Source organism: Amblyomma mixtum, chromosome 9 (assembly GCF_055824585.1).
Source record: "Amblyomma mixtum isolate Tamu chromosome 9, ASM5582458v1, whole genome shotgun sequence".
Lineage (NCBI taxonomy): Eukaryota > Metazoa > Arthropoda > Arachnida > Ixodida > Ixodidae > Amblyomma > Amblyomma mixtum.
The window spans coordinates 2,045,416-2,056,051 of record NC_143020.1 but is presented as its reverse complement, the minus strand read 5'-3'; the positions used below and the strand labels follow the sequence as shown (position 1 = coordinate 2,056,051).

At 44.4% G+C, this 10,636-nt stretch overlaps 1 long non-coding RNA gene across 1 annotated transcript; it reads left to right on the top strand.

Moving 5' to 3' along the window:
• The first annotated feature begins 1,698 nt into the window (after positions 1-1,698).
• Positions 1,699-7,331, top strand: LOC149328062 (uncharacterized). Its single transcript, XR_016285598.1, has 3 exons — positions 1,699-1,867; positions 2,414-2,489; positions 7,026-7,331. It is a non-coding gene; the product is annotated as an uncharacterized LOC149328062 (long non-coding RNA).
• Positions 7,332-10,636: the final 3,305 nt, after the last annotated feature.

The following is a 10,636-nucleotide window of genomic DNA, read 5'->3' as shown; positions in this document are numbered from 1 at the left end:
CGTGCTAAAGTAAGCTGCTCGTATTTCTCGGAACAATCTGAACTCGAAAAGACAGTTGCTTCTGTCGGCTTCCATGCATGTGGGCTCTTGCTAGTGAAAGTACACTCGAACAGGATGCGGCGAGTGCGGGCCGCTGTTGCATATAAGCTAAAGTGTGAAGCAAGTATCGTCGTAGTTCCGTAACGCAGTTGATATCACAGTAATCCGCTTGTACGGGTCACATTTAAGCTCTGTTTCATGTAGATCTCCGTCGAGCATGCCAGTGTCGCGTTGAGTAATGCATCGCAGCTGCTCTTTGTCCTACCGCTCGCGTCGAACATATCCTTGATATGGACCAGTTTGCGATACGGTGCGTTTCTTTGCCTTTTTTTGTCGCATTTAAGGGATTTTCGCTGCCGTCAATCGAAATTCCATTCCGTCAACAGCGTCGTCTGCGCCGTCGTCTGCTAGGACACCCGGGGATGGGATCACAGGATCGCAGCTTCTACAAACGACATGTCAGCAAAAGTATCTAAAAGCGCTTTGGTATTCGCATTTAATAAAGAAATAAAATGAAAAAATATAATTTGTTTTTGTTGCGAACACAATTCAAATATTAGTAATAAAAAAAGCGCATTTGTAGGTTTTTTCAACGAAGCAAAACTGCAGCCGTCGTCACGTTTTGTGTGATTTGGGTTTTCGTAGCATTGTTTGAGTGCTCGTGCGGTGGACGTGTATGAAGAACACAAGTGTGTTTTGGAAACCAACGACGAGAATTACGCCCTGTCAACACTGGTGATTTTGAACGGGTAAAGCCGTGAAGAAAGGTAGCGCTACGACTTCTTGTCATCTGGAGAGGCAACGAAGAAGAATGTGCGGTTTTGCTAAGCCTTGATGAGCCGTCTGAACGGTGAGTCCCGTGTACGTTTCTTTACTTCTGATCTCTATTCGCACGCGTTATTAGTGTGCGCCTATATAGGGATGGCAGTGCAGGCAGTCTGCGTGCGGTTGCCCCAGCTATAATGCGTTAAGGCCGATTCACACGACGGTCCGTTCGCCCGCGGCCCGCGCACTACGTATTCAGGCGCGCTGTCGGCCGCGGCCACCAGTTATCACAACAGAGTTATGCAGTCGCTTGCTAGCGCTGAGAAAAACAACAGACAATGTTTACACATTCCAATAGCATAGATTTGTGCTACATAGGAGAGGATGATGAGCGTGCAGTGCCACGTTAGAGAGCGCTCTTGCTAGGCCAGCTGCGGACAGACAAGGGAACTGACAACGGTCGAGTTGCCTCGCGGCTGGTGCCCGTCGGATTGATTTGTGCTACTTAGAAGATGATGATGAGCGGCAGTGCCGCGCGACAGAGCACTCGCGCTAGGCCAGCTGCCAACAGACAGTGCTCAGTGTGTGTACTCTTCGGATTAGTGCTTACGCCTTAATATTTGTCATACAATTTTTTCGGGGACAATGATCGCGTGTAAAAGTCTGGGGCATATCCCTTGCCTAGTCATTTGTAAATTTTTATCTGTGCTTCCCCATGGAACAGAATTTGACACAGTATTATGTCAAAGTTAGATCGTTCTTGCGTCTGCCCTGAGGTGTAGGTGTGATGCTTCCTCGCCTTCAGATTTTGAGAACTGTTTGGGATGCAACTGCGCACTTATTTAGGATTTCAAGCTTTTTGCTATATCCCTCGTTTGTGCGGCCCGCTTTCAAGTCGTTCGCTATATCGGTGATGGTTTGTTATTGATTTTCACTTTCTCTTATTTATTCTTGGTTGACTGCCACCAGCTGTGCTGCCGGCGATTCTCCGCGCTCGGAACTATTCCCAGGCACGAGACCCTACCCACAGACCTCCCTGCACCACACTCACCAGTTTTCTTCGGTATTTTTTTCCCTTGCTCTTACTTGCATTGCCACTAGGCAGTTTTTATTTCTGTGCAGATTTGTTAAATGCAATACCAATTTTCGTTTCATGCTGTGATGTGAGATATCGTGCTTCTTGCTAATGAATGCATGCCTTTTCCATCCTCTCGTCATTTGTGCAAAGCAGACGGGTCTACTGGTCGCTACATTCAATTTAAAAATACCTTCGGTGCTGCTCCAAAGCACCCTAGTAGTAATAATTAAATCCTGTGCATGCTATATTCGAATAGTTACGCTCTTTTCATCATGCGTAAAAATAGTGGTATTCCAGCCTGCTCATCTTTCTATGCGGTTGTGACAGTCATGTAAATCTACTGAAAAAATGTATATCGGTGCATCACATACAATCTGTTCATTTCTTTTATCATGGGCCATCTCATTGCTTTTTGTGTTCCTATGTTAATACCTTATTCTAATTTATGAAGCAGTAGACAATTTCTTCTCTTGTCATTCATGACATTGTTACGGCCACTGACAACAGTTGCTCTGACATATTTATTTGCAGTTGCCAGCTGCCAGTATCTACTGGGCCATTCGTGCTTCCAGCTTTTGGCTGTGCTATCTCTCCTCAGCTGTTTGTGGTAGGTATTGTTTTCCAGTGATGCATACCTTACCTGCCTATTTAGAAAAATTTCGTCGACATAGGCTCACAGCCGGGTTTAGAAATGCATGCAGAGCTCTACGTGCACTTAGCAGCAGTACCTCCCTGTATAATCACATGAATCTGATCCTGAATTACATGAATGTAATTGCATGATCTGTATGAAATAGTCGCTCATGAAGCTTTTGACTGCTGCTGTTAACATAATGGAGTTTACACTGCTTCAGGTGCAGTGACTATTTCACACATGTTGCCTCTTATGCATATGTGCCCTCTGAAAGGGCGAACATATTCCTTTATCCCTTTAAAAAACATTGTGTTCTATCATGATGCTTTACCGGTATTTCTGGTGTATAGACCAAAATGTCACTCAGTATTGTAACATGAAGCGGGAACTCAGTTTGTCCAATGTTTTAGGGGTCCTAAAACATTGGACCAACACAGTTCCCACTCGAGTTATTGATCACTTCGCTCTCGCCCTACCATAAGCTTGCCGTCCAGGTTGGACAAATTGGTAGAGCGACTGCTCCAGTGAAGTGGTGGTTCTGAGTTCGAACACCGGACCAGGACGAATCTTTCTTTAACTACGAAGTTTCTGTGAAAGCTGTATAGCTTTCCTTTGTAGCCATTTGGCTGTGCTCGAGTGGATGTCAATGAGTAATTACTCCTTATTACAGATCTTTTGTCAACACCAAACTGATTCAGTAGCAACAAATAGTAGAAGGGTAAAAGCATGCTGCTCCCAAAAATTCGTTAAGCATGTTATAAAATGTATGCTGTATTGTTTTAACTGCTGCAAAGAAATAACGGTGATGCTAGATGCCCAGCCCCTATTAGGTAAACATAGTTCGCAATTAACACAGTGGATGGAAAAGAAATATGGACTTCAACCCTCACGACGCTTCAACCCTTTGCCAGCTGCTGTCAACCCTTTCTCCACAGAGAAGGGCGGTAGGAGTCCAAGCCAGGTGGAGTTGAAATATTTGACTAGTAGTGGACAGGGATCCTGCGGTTTGTTGAGGACACAGGCAAATTGGAGACTTATGGAAGAATTTTTTTACCAGCCAAAAAAGACGCATACACAAGAGAGAACCGCACAGGACAAGGGCTGGTAAAAGCCGTAGTCCTCTGTGGTTCTCTTGTGTATGCGTGTTCCTTGGCGGGTAAAAAAATTCCTCCGTAAGTCTCCAATTTGCCTGTTTCCTCCACAGATTGGAGGATCCCTGTCTGTTACTAGTCAAATTTCACTACTCCACCTAGATTGGACTCCCACTGCCCTTCTCAAACTTTTGAAATCCTGTTGCCCTAGCAGATCATCAGCTGTCGGTTGTATTAGTTTCGCTTCAGTGAAATTTGACATGTAGCGGACAGGGATCCTAGAATTTGTGGAGTACACAGGCAAACTGGAGACTTATAGAAGAATTTTTTTACCAGCCAAGGAAGACGCATACACAAGATTCATTGTCTGTGTTCCACAACTGAAAGTTCTAAATGCGTGCAAAAGTGTATCGTGCATTGGCACGTATTTTGAAAACTCAATTTTTGCAGCGTTAGGTTTTCGGAATTGGAGCTGTAGCATTGCCGCCACAGAATCCCGCTCGTTAACAAAGCGCACACTTATTTGCTAGGTATATATTCGGTATACCGCAACCAGTACACGTCACTGTTTGGAAGGTTCTGTCGCGAAATTTGTGATTGTGCAAGGTAGCTTTTCTTTTAAATTCAAGCGCTCTCTATTTGCTTTTTCCTGTGCATATTCATCGGTCGTTTCAGTTCGGAAGCGTTGGTGCTGCAAGACGTGCATACGGAAGCTACGTTTGTGCACAAAGCTCCTGAATTTTTGAAAGCGCAGCTCTGACAGTTCTCGTTGTCATAAATAAGTACAAAGCAGCCTAATCTTTTTGGACACACCATTTCATGCTCTTAGATGTTTCTGAGAAACAGGCTGTCTTTTTTTCTGTTTTTGGTGTGAAACATTTTTAACAACTTCTTTCTTTCTCCATGCACAGATAGCCAATGCATACACGGGCAGCTTGATTGCAATATTTAGGGCAATATTTATAACAGGTGCAGTGAGCCTTGGTGCATGTGGACAGAAATTAAGCTAGGGTGGGGTGGGGTATTTTCGCACACGGTAATGTTATGCGGAGGGTCTGGCGTATTGAAACCGAGTCTTTCTGAGCTCTTATTAGACGTCCCAGCACCAGGACATTAGCTGAGGCTTTTCTTCTTTGTTGTCCAGTCAATGGTTTCCATCACATAAAATAGCCTTAATTCTAGCTATCCCGTGGCCGTCTAACAGAACGATGCAGATATACTGAAGTGATCAGTGTTGCATAAAAGTAGTGAGAACATTGCAAATGCAAGACAACTTCATTGGTTTGCAGTGCACTAACGTGGCAGTCATAGAGAATTACACATTACATTTGCAAATCTAAATTGTGCATAATAGTATGGACTGGCACGTAATGTGCGAAGTAATCACAGTTATCTCGTTCATGCCAAATGCTAGTGTCAAACATTGTCAGTATTGCATATTTATAAAGAGCAGACATGCTGCCTAACTTGTCGTTGGATAGATTTTATTACTATGAAAGCAAAAAGTTTACACATGGCTGTCGTGTTCTTGCGTGGGAAGTAGTATTACCTTAAATGAGTATAAACACCAAATTTTTGGTTATGTGTGTTCTTTGTAGCGACGTGCTGGGCATTCGCATACATAGAATTGTTGCATAGTATTCGTCTCCAATCGCTAAATAATTACAACCAGATTTCTTTTCTTCCCTGTTTCAATAGCATAGCAATTGCTATGACATCACTGTTCAGTATAGGTTATGGAAGGCACAAAAAAGCTACGATATCGCTACTTCATCGTTTTAATTAGTTACAATGCTAAAGCCAGCCTGCCTTAAGAGTCGGAATCACAATGAATGACGAAGCCGCAATTATATTGCAGTTTTCCTCATGCCTCCCCTGGCTTATACTGACCTTTGATGCCATTGCCATTGCTCAGTTTTTAAAAGTGAAGCAGTAGAGAGAAGATATTTAATTACAAATTATTTAGCAGTCATAGGCGAATACTGTGTGGTTATCCGTGCATAGTAATGCCTTATGCATCATTAAAAACAAAAAAAAAATGTGCAACTGAAATTTGCTCGGCTGCTGACCCAAAAGACGCGGGTTCGATCCCGGCCGCGGCGGCTGGAATTTCTTTGGAGGAGAAGTTCTAGAGGCCCGTGTACTGTGCGATGTCAGTGCACGTTAAAGATCCCCAGGTGGTCGAAATTTCCGGAGCCCTTCACTACGGCGTCTCTCATAGCCTGGGTCGCTTTGGGACGTTAAACCCCATAAACCAACCCAAACTAAACTGAAATTTGTTGTCTGCCTCTTTGAGATGAAAAATTTTGAATTTTTCCTTCACTATTTTAGAGCATGAAATTCAGTTAATGGTATCTGAGAAACAGGAATTGCAACAGCCATTTCTCTTCAGCAAGAAAACTGTCATTGGTTTAAGTGTTTTCCCGATTCAAGGTTACCTTATATTTTAAACTGCACAATGTATTATGTGACAAGAAACCGTCAAGCACAATAGGTGTGGTTTTAGAAATGACTGGAAGTGATAAGGGAATACATTTACTTAGAGCAGGTAGTGACCGCTGATCCGGATCATGAAGGGTAATAACTAGAGGAATATGAATGGGGTGGAGTGCATATGGCAGGTTCTCTCAGATCATGAATGGCAGTTTTTCAATACCCCTCAAGTGAAAAGTATACAACAGCTGTATCCTACCGGTATTCACCTATGGGGCAGAAACGTGGAGGCTAACGAAGAGGGTTCAGCTTAAGTTAAGGACAACGCAACGAGCTATGGAAATAAAAATGATAGGCATAACGTTAAGAGATCGGAAGCGGGCGGAGTGGGTGAGGGAACAAACGCGGGTTGAAGACATCCTAGTCGAAATCAGGAGAAAAAAGGGTGCTTGGGCAGGGCATGTAAGATGAAGGCAAGATAATCGCTGGTCCTTAAGGGTAATGGAGTGGATTCCAAGAGAAGGCAAGCGTAGCAGGAAGCAGCAAAAAGTTCAATGGGTGGAGGTTTGCAGGAACACGGTGGACATAGCTGGCGAAGGACAGGGTTAATTGGAGAACATGGGAGAGGCCTTTGCCTTGCAGTGGGCGTAGTCAGGCTGATCATGATACTTGCAGAAGAGCTTGCTCATGTTAAAATTTTCATTTGGTAAATATGTGGTTGTTTTACATGCACACAGCTTTTGAAAGGACTAGCATAGTGATAATTGTATTGGGGCTTCATAAAATTGTAGCTCTGAATGAAGGTTTGCAATGAAAGGTGTCTGCACTTGGTCACAATATAGGTACACACTAGTGGCGACATGACACACACGATCAGTACATTCTAGTTGTATTCTTTCTTTTTTTCATGGGGTTATATGCAGGATAGTATGAAAAGGGCATTGGAATTGACTCTTACTTGCATTATTTTCATTCATGTTTGCAGGCACCCGGAGAAATGCACGCATAGCCAAAGCTCCTTCACTCAGCCGAGCAAGCTATGGCATCATCCAGCATCTTAGTTTCTTTTGAGCGCTTACAGCTCACTGCGGTGGATTTGGTAGATGGGTTTACTTTGCTTTTGGCAGTGTTCTTGGCATTTAATGTCAAGTACACCCCAAAAACAAAGCGGGCTTGTCTGCTGCTTGAGACACTAATGGGGCTTGATCCTAGCGAGCGCCTCCCGAGCGTGTTTTGGGCAGCCACAGCAATCACAGCAATGACTTGAGAAATAAAAGTTATCAGTGTTGTACATTTGTGTCATTATTTCTTGAACCATTGTTGTTCCCAACGCAGACAGAGCACCATACTAATGTGCAAACTGTAGTGTAGCCATAAAGTAGTTGTATGAGCAAAAATTATTCTACTCAAAGATTATAATCCCTTTTGCTCATTACTCTTGTAGATGTAGCGCAGGTGGATCCTGCAAAACATATGACCAACTTGCTCTGAAGAATATGTGAAATAAGAAAATTAGTAGGATACATTGAAAACACGTGAAACTCCTTTTGAAGGAGTAAAATAAGATCTGGGCTGAAACTCCTTGAAGGAGTATAGTCACTCTAACAAACGGAGTCCTGGAACTCTACCTGAAAGAGTAGTAGGATGCTGTTTCAATGTGGTAGCTTTACTCCCTCGGAGGAGTGCCTGTACTCTATTGCAGGAGTAGTACAGTACTCCTTGAGTAGGTGTTGGATCACTCTTTGTCCAGAGGGAGTAATTTTATTCTGGAAAAAGGAGTGGAATATGGGACAAGCGAATACTCCTTCAAAGTGTGTTCTGGGCACTCCTCTGCACTCCTTTAGTTCTAAGAGTGTGGGCGTGGAAGAGCGTGTGGAGAGAGCCCTCTGAAGAGCGAACCAAGAGGAAGGAGAGGGAGAAATTTCTGGTGTGCGAGGAGGAATCCCCACGTGCAAAGCCATCCCGGTATCAGCATGGCTCAGACAAGAGCGCATGGCCGCCGAGGAGGCGAGCTCGTCTTTTCTCACCCTTCTCGGAAAAAGAGGCAGGAGGAGAGAAACACAGCCACATGGTACATGGGTTTTCTCTCTTCCAACGTCCGGCTGGTGTCAGCGCGCTAACAAAAGCGGTTACCCTGAGCCAGGCGGCGCCCCATGCATGAATGGAAGAGGCCTACTATATCGATACCGGGAAAGGCAGAGCAGGCAGATCAGAAAGGAATCGTTCTATGATAACTCAAGACGAAGTGCCCTACCTTTGAATATAGGTCAGGGTGTCTTAGAATGCGCAGATACAAAAAGAAATTCAACGAAGAAAATGACACATTTGCTGTGTGTGGTAAATTTGTAGAAAGCATTGGACACCTCATACTCAAATGTGATGGCATCCATCTGAATGTCGATGCAGGCACAGTCACTTTTCCTGAGGGTTTGGAAATAACAATGGGAATGCAAAGAAATCAGCGGTGGAAGTAAGCAAAAAGCGATTGGAAGATTGGTGGCTCAAATGCAGAGAGGTGACAGAGGGTTAGAAGCGTAGGAAAAATTATTTGAATAAAATGGAGAATTTTAGTAATCTACGACACAGTTAAACAAAAATAAATAAGAAAAAAGGCCAAACGTGGTGGCAGCTGCCACCCCCGCGTTTCGAAGGGGACGCTCTAATCTTCCATCCATCCATCTGCTTAGAGAATCGAAAGCGCTGGTTTTTGCTACGTTGATTACAACGATGAGCGGTAAGTGCCGCGGGACCAGTGTTGTCGGTAACGCGCTACAAGTAACGGCGTTACCGGTAACGCGTTACATTTTCCGGTAACTTAGTAACGTACTCGTTACCATTTCGGAACTGTAACGGGTAACGTACTTACGTTAATATTTTTCGCTAACGTGAGGTGTCACGTTACTAGTTACTTTTTATTCCAATCGTCCGCCTCCGCCTCTCTTTCAAAAAAAAAAAAAACGCCGAAAATGATTTTGCAAATACACAAAATTTACAGGTGTTCTCGACGACCCGTGTTGCGGCTCGCATGCATGCCAAAAAATACCTGCCCTTGACGACGCACTCAACTAAAAAAAAAAAGCACGAACACGCAGTCACACACTTGTCTCCATCCCCAAACCACTCATGCACACTACTCTCTAAAGAGTGGACGCATGCCGAGCCACCAATGGACCATTTGCAGAAATGTGAAAGTCAGTTTCTGCGTAAGCTTGTTTTCCAATCAAAAGGTCTCTTTCACAGGCGGCACTCTCGCATTCTTTGTGAAAGCAGGTCCCTCTTCTGAGCAAACTCAGGAATGTCGCCAGTTCACTTCAAGATGGCCCCAAGAGAGTCGTCGAAAGAGTACAATGGTACAGCACAGAAAAGGGGATTGCAGTCAACCGGCTGTTTCTATCTGCAACTGGGGCTACGTTTCTGGTTATTGCGAGCGAAGCTGACCTTGAACACCTAGACGTAAACACTCGCATTTTTGCGATAATTATGCAGGTTCAAGTAAAAAAAAAATTGTTTTGGTGCGCAAATCTCTTTTTTTCCGGAGCTATGACATTTAAGCATTTCTTTATTGCTAGACGATTTCCGCGTAATTTCGTAAGCAGAAGCACACCAGAATTCCTGTAAATTTGTTGAGTTCAGCTGTTTTCTTTGTGAAGTTGGAATCATATGAAGTATGAGCTTTATAAAATTGTTATCTTGAGTTTTTACAGTGAAGACACACTGATTAAAATTTATGGTCATAGAGTAACGGCAAAGTAACGTGCGATACTTTTTTTCGGTAAGGGAAACGGTAACGCGTTACCTTTTTTGCAGGTAACGTAGGGCGGTAACGCGGTTCTTTTTTTTTAGTGTAACCAGTAACGTATTTATTTACGTTTTTTCGGTAACGCCTACAACACTGCGCGGGACAAAGGGGTCGCGCTACGCCAGCTGCAGACACGCAAGAGACGGTTTTGGTCGAGGCAGAACCACGGGATGGGTGCCACGTAGAAGACGACGAAGAGCAGGCAGTGCCACAACCCCATCGAAAAACAAAGCGCGTGTCCCAGGAATTCAAGACCAAAAAAAGCACGAGGTCACATCCTTTCATTCAACATATCTATGCAATCATTGGCGGCCGTCCTGGGTTTTTTTAGGATGCACTTCGTCCAAGAATATTGCAGGTCAACCTAAGATTAAAGTATGAAGCGTTATATCAAATTCAGGTGTGTAATACAGCTCGGAAATCAACGGCTCCGTGCAAATACGCAGTCCACAGTTATGCAAGGAGCACCGCAGACGCACCGCAGCTGTCGAGTGGCGCCGAGTCACCGATCACTTCCCCGCGAATGCGCCTGAACTACATGCGGCTCTCCGGTTTCACGGAAGCGCTGCTGTCATTTACTGCTATCCGAGCTGATGTACCGGAATCGAGGGGAACTAAACACGGGACCAAGTTTCGTCGCTGCGCCTGTTTTCTCGGCCGGCTCGAGCAGCGCTAACAAGCACAGCTTCCCAATCAAATTGGCATTCGTTTACGACGTAGTTTCGTGCGGCTCTAGCGCTCGGCGACTTACCGGCCGAATTTCCGATGCACGCGGATTCCAAACGGCGTTCTGAACG